Here is a 6,000-nt window from a genome sequence, read left to right on the forward strand (position 1 = left end):
TCAACATAAGCAGCTAAGACGTTCTTAGTCTCATCTAGTGCATCCACGTACTACCCAGGGAGACGACGGGGCTCCGGGTCCCTTTCCTAAGGTTACTTGATGACCAGACAAAAACCCAGGTCTCAATTCAATTAAGTAAATTTACAGCTCATGGGAGGACTTTAAGCTCCTAAACCTTGAGAGTTTTCTATGGAGATTTTTTGATAGCGTGATGAGAAGAGAAAGATACTTTTTATTAAAACAGTCTTTAAAAATCACACCGCAAAGAAAGCCCTTCCTGCCACTGAATAATCAGGAGAGGGTGTGGTGTTAATTTAATTTGTTTCTCCTCTTCTCAGGGGCTTTACCAAGGGCGTGGCACACTGTCCTCTGTTGGTTGGGTGAATTGCTGAAATGCTGTCTTTCAATGTTAATGAATTTATTTGATGTGATACCTGAATGCAGTTAAGTGGAAAGTTGTGTTGAGATAGGAGATTCTCCCACCATCTGACTGGATATTAAACCACTGGGTTTCCTGAACTTCCCTATCTGGGGTTAGGAACTCCATGGACTAGTGGAAAACAAATCTTTGAGTTTCCTAAGTAAAAAAAAAAAAAAAAAAGTTTGAATTTCAATGTAGACTTGGCATTTAACTGCTTATTCTTTCTTAAATAGAAAATACGGTCTCTGACATTAAAATGAAAACTCTGCCCACATATTATTTACACTACAGTAAAATGTTTTGTTGTAAAGCATTACAAATTCAGATTGCATGGCTTCCATATAGAGTCCGTGCTTCTCTCTCTGATCAAATACTTTTATACCAAATGTCACTTAAAAGAAGCCAGCATTTGCATCTCTCTGTATTCTTTAGCTGCTAAACAAACTTCAGAGGCAAAGTAAGGCAGTGACCTTGAAACCTACTCTTTGCCATAATAAACTCATGGTTATTTTTCCTTTGGTAGAGAGTTTGCAAGAGGTAGTGTTTCTCCTTTATATTCAGATCTCTGACCAGTTGCATCTTTCTCTGGAAACATCTTTTAAAATTAATTTAAAAACACTTTTTAAAAAAATTTTTAAAAAGAAGCCACTTTTAATTTATGCCCAAAGCAGCAAAGGTAACAGTTCAGAACGTAATTAACTTAAAATATACCCTCGAACATGTCTGACTCATCATGCTTTAATGAGTCTTCATAAGCAGATGATCTCTGCAAAAATAAAACAGAATACTGATTACAGAGGCCTTGACTCCTACCTGAGGAGAAAATCAGTGTATCATTGAGGGGAAGTTTAAATGTCACCAAACAGAAATGAAAGCAAAATTTGGCAATAATTCCCTTGACTTGCTCATGGGTAAGAAAAGAGACAAGTCAATATGATAAAAGTAGGTAGGCAGGAAGTAGTCTCTTCTTGTCACATAAACTAAGGAATATATCTGTGTTTGTTTGGAAAAAAAGCTTATATCTCACCCACAGATTGGTATTTTTTATTAAAGAAACTAGACGTATGAGGGAGAAATTGTGGTGCTTATATAGCCGTAGATTTAATGTCCCACAATAGATTCTGTGTTCAACTCCTATTGTTAGGCAATCTTTGTATAGTTTCTTAGATAGAAAATGCAGTAAAATGCAGTAATATGCATTAACCCATTCATACACCCCTTTGCTTATGCAGTGTTAAATGCTGGTGCTAAGAAATTTGACATTTTTAGTGTGCTATGTGTAAAAACGATGGTGTTACTTTATCTGTGGTATATATATATGTATCTCTCTCCATCTATGAGAAATTTGAAATTTTAGAACTAGAACATAAAGAAAAGTGATGGGAGGGGGAAATATAGACAAAATAACAATTATGAAAATTATTAATTTTCAACATTTAATATTCTTGCTTAGCAATCTGGAAAATTATTTTACCTCAGACATTAGGGGATGGGACCCAGGAGGAGAGTTTCAGAAATGTAGTTTCACAAGCCTGAGTGAAACATCTGTTCGGGATATAGAGGCAGATTCCTCTCCACGGAAAGGGAAAAGTAAAGAAAGACCAAAATGCGTTAATTATAAAATTGATGCAATTTTTGTTCTCTATTCCTCTGACAGCTGGGGAATGAGATTTTAAATAAAAGAGATGATTTTTAATATTCCCTAAAAAGGGTATTAAACAGGGGAGCATAGAATTTTAGTTCCATGCATTGCTTGTCTCTGAAGGAAACCTATGCTGGTACCTAGTGGGACTACACATTGTACAGTAGGTCTAAGACTAGTATCGGGCCATGTGGACTCAGTATCTAGTAGCGTGAAAAATGGGATGCCGTTGGGAGTTCCCATGGAGAAGAAGACTGTTAAGTCAAGGGCAAGGTTCTCTTGAGATGTATGAGATTGTGAGGGGAGGGGACATGGGGAATAGCTAGATGACATCAACAAAAACAGTGGTGATGGCTTTTTCAAAATTTCCATGGTCTGCAAGTGGTGGTAAGAATGGAGGGTAATTCTGGTCCATCTTACCTCCTGGTATTTAGAAATCCTTTGAGGATTACATAAGAAGTGAATGGAGATTCTGTACAGGGATTTAGGGGGTCTTTTTGCAGGAAATGTGGACAACAGTTCGGTTCAGTGGAATCAATTTAGGAGAAACCAGTAGCAGTAGAGTGAAGGGTAATAGTGCTCCACAGGACAATTAGAAAATGTCTGAAGGTGAGTAACCAGAGAGGCATGAAATTTGCTTGTTCACAGAGGAGGGTGACCATAAGGTTATAACTGGATTTTCCTGACTTTATTTTAAAATGAAAACTTAAAAAAAATAATTGCTTTAAGATTTATTAAAGGTATAAGATCCTGAGCCCCTAAAGAGAATGGTAATTGTGATAAGATTTTTTTAAACACCTTTATTGTGGTATGTTTCCTGTACAGTAGACAATACATATTTCAGGTGTACAATTTGATTGATTTTGATAGATGTACACACCCATAAAACTACCACCGCAAACAAGATAGCTAACATTTCCATCACTCCCCAAGAGGTGCAATTTTTGAATAGCATCCGTTTATTTTTTCTGCCTCTTTTCTGTCCAGGTGAGGACTTGAATTTGCCACCTTGAAATCTTCCCTGATTCTCCTTGTCTGTATCATTCTCCCCATTCTCAAAATTTTTGCAGTCTTATCTGAATATGTGTCTTAACACCATTCTCTAGTAGTTATATAGGTGAAAATGTCATCTCCAAGGTTCTATTATATGTTTTTATTTGCCCTAATGATTAAAGCCATGTTGAAGAGAGCATAGCTATTCAATAAAGATTTGCCTCATCAAATGTATAACATGGCCATGGAGTACAACGCTCATAACTGAGTAGTTGTAGGCTATGTAAGGGCCTTTTAACCTGTTTCTTCTTTTGACGACATCTATCCTCATCCCAAAAATATCTTGCAAAGCCAATTCGATTCTTCTTTTTTGATCCAGAAAATTGCATATGTTCTGTATATATACAGTAGTATCAACTGGTACATTTGAATGGGTTTGGTCAATTTTCTAAATAAAAACTGAAAATATAGTTAAGCTGTATTGCTTCAAGTACAGCTGAAATAAAAACAGCAGAAGGATGATTAATTCTCATGTAATATTATTGGAAATTAACAAAAGGAGAGGACAGCCCATGAAAAGGAGGTTAAGTGGCTAGGGAAAAGAAAAGCTGTATTTTTTGGATACTTACACACACACACACACACACACACACACACACGCACACACATTGATTAAAATGATGAGTTTTCTATAGGGCAAAAAGAAAAAAACAACAGATAACAGTCATGACCTGAGTTTGATATAATGGGAGAATCAGATTTAATTCAATAAATGCATCTTGAGCCCTAGCATGTGCCAGGTACTCTGAGTCACTGGATGCAGTAGAGAAAAAGCCAGTTTTTAATGAGTCTTATATTTTGGTGAGATTAAATATGTAATCATATAAATACATAATTACAAATTTGTAAAAATTAAATTCTATGATAGATCTTCCATAAAATATGCATACAAATATGTGTTTATATACATTTATATTAATGTCCATAATATAAATGAACTTGGATTAACTGGGTATTCAGAACTGCAATGCGATTTTTTTTTTTTGCTAATCATTTTGTGCTGTTATTAATTCTTTGCATTAAAGATTAAAAAATTATTGAGAGTTTGCAAATTATATTACTGTTGTGGATATTATTAGCTGTAGATATCACTGAAAGGAAACTATTTAATTAGCTTGTGCATAAATTGACGGGTCCACAGAGTATTATTCCCCCTATTTGGGGATCTGTTCTTGTCCTTCATTGTTCTTGAAACTCACTCTCAATTACTTAAAATATAGTCTTTGTCTCTTCATAAAGACATACTTTGTACTTTGCCTACTAAAGAATTGTCATTATCATAAATAAAAATTTGTTGTAGAAAAATAACGAATGATTGCAAAAGCCCTTGCATCAATCTATAAACATCTAGATTCATTATGAAGCCTTTGGTACCCTAGTTTAAGTTATGTTTGATAAAGCACATAAATTTGAAGAGAGGAAACAATAAAATCTCAATATAAGCAGCTTAACACTCTTTAATCTGCATTTTAGACGGAAGAGTTAATGAAATATTCATTATTTGAATCCTTTGCTTTTTAAAATTTCATACCAATTTATCCAATTCTGGATTTGGGCTTTGGTTTTGTTAGTATTCATAGGCATTTCTGTTGGGTTTAAGTTTTGTGTCCAGCTGAAGTTTGATTGGGCAGTTTGCCAATCATACATTTTTACCTCCAAAATGCAGGTATACTTAGCAAACAAAGTGTGCCCTACATGTTCTCTTTCCAGGAAAGGGGCACCCCATTCAAGTCTACTGCCCCAAACTGTCCTACATGTGCTAGACATTTCTTCACAATTTCCGTGTTACTATTTTAAAACATAATCTAAAATTCCTTGATATTCTTCTCATAGAGGGCATTGTTGTCTTCTCTCTTAAACGTGGGTGGGCTTGTGACCACTTCAACCACCAGTGTGGCAGAAGAGATTCTTGTGTCTTCTGAGGTTAGATTATAAACCAAGCGTTTTCCCCATATTGTTAGTGGGAATACGTCCTGTTGGAGCCCTGAGCGTTCGTGTGAGAAGTCTGACTCAAAGTAAATGCAAGTGTAATTTGCTTGTTTATTTTTTTTATTTCATCAAATTCTAATGATACCCTAATAAAAACCACCTTCCAGTAGTCAAGACAGCAGACTTGTAGGGGGCAGCCTCAAGACACTGTGCCAGTTGAATAACCCCACTGGCCATCAGTGCCACATGGAGCAGATGAATTATCCATCCCAGCCTTTTCTGAATTCCTGATGCATAAAATTATGTGATATAATAAGATAATCGCTTCAAAATTCTAAGTTCTGGAACACTTTATTTTGCAGCAATAGATAACTGGAACCTCTCCCCTCAAACCTTCCTTGACTTATGAGCCATTTTGCCAGCTCCTGGTCTTCAGTTGGAAGAAGGCTATTTGTGTACCCATATCATAAAACACATAATCAGATGTCAGTGATTGGTGATAAACTTCTGATGTTTTCCTTTTTCCAAGATCATCCATGTATTAACACAGCTCAATACCGACAGCCTAATTCTGAACTTCTAATGAACATAATATAGAAGTAGAGAAGTAGAGAAAGGTCTGGGAAGACCTTTTCTCGTAACTGCTTAAAAGGGCCATTGTAGGGATTTGCCTACACTTGTTTACATGTAAGATTCAGTGTTTAACTAAATTAAAAAAATATCTATTTTTCTTCCTGCAAGAACGTATTTTCTATATGAACCAGGGTTTCTTTTCAAAATGAAATAAATTGTGAGTAAATGATTAGCTTCTGGGCTGGTTGGGGCTGATGAAGGCCTTTCTAGAATGATGTCAGATTCCCACAGCACTGTTTTCTTGGAAACAACTGAGCTAAAATAAATGAGAATGTGGTTTTGCCTTGTTTATGAGATGAAACTGCAGCTGCATGGGAGAAAG

Source organism: Camelus dromedarius, chromosome 21, assembly GCF_036321535.1.
Source record: "Camelus dromedarius isolate mCamDro1 chromosome 21, mCamDro1.pat, whole genome shotgun sequence".
In the NCBI taxonomy this organism is placed as follows: Eukaryota; Metazoa; Chordata; class Mammalia; order Artiodactyla; family Camelidae; genus Camelus; species Camelus dromedarius.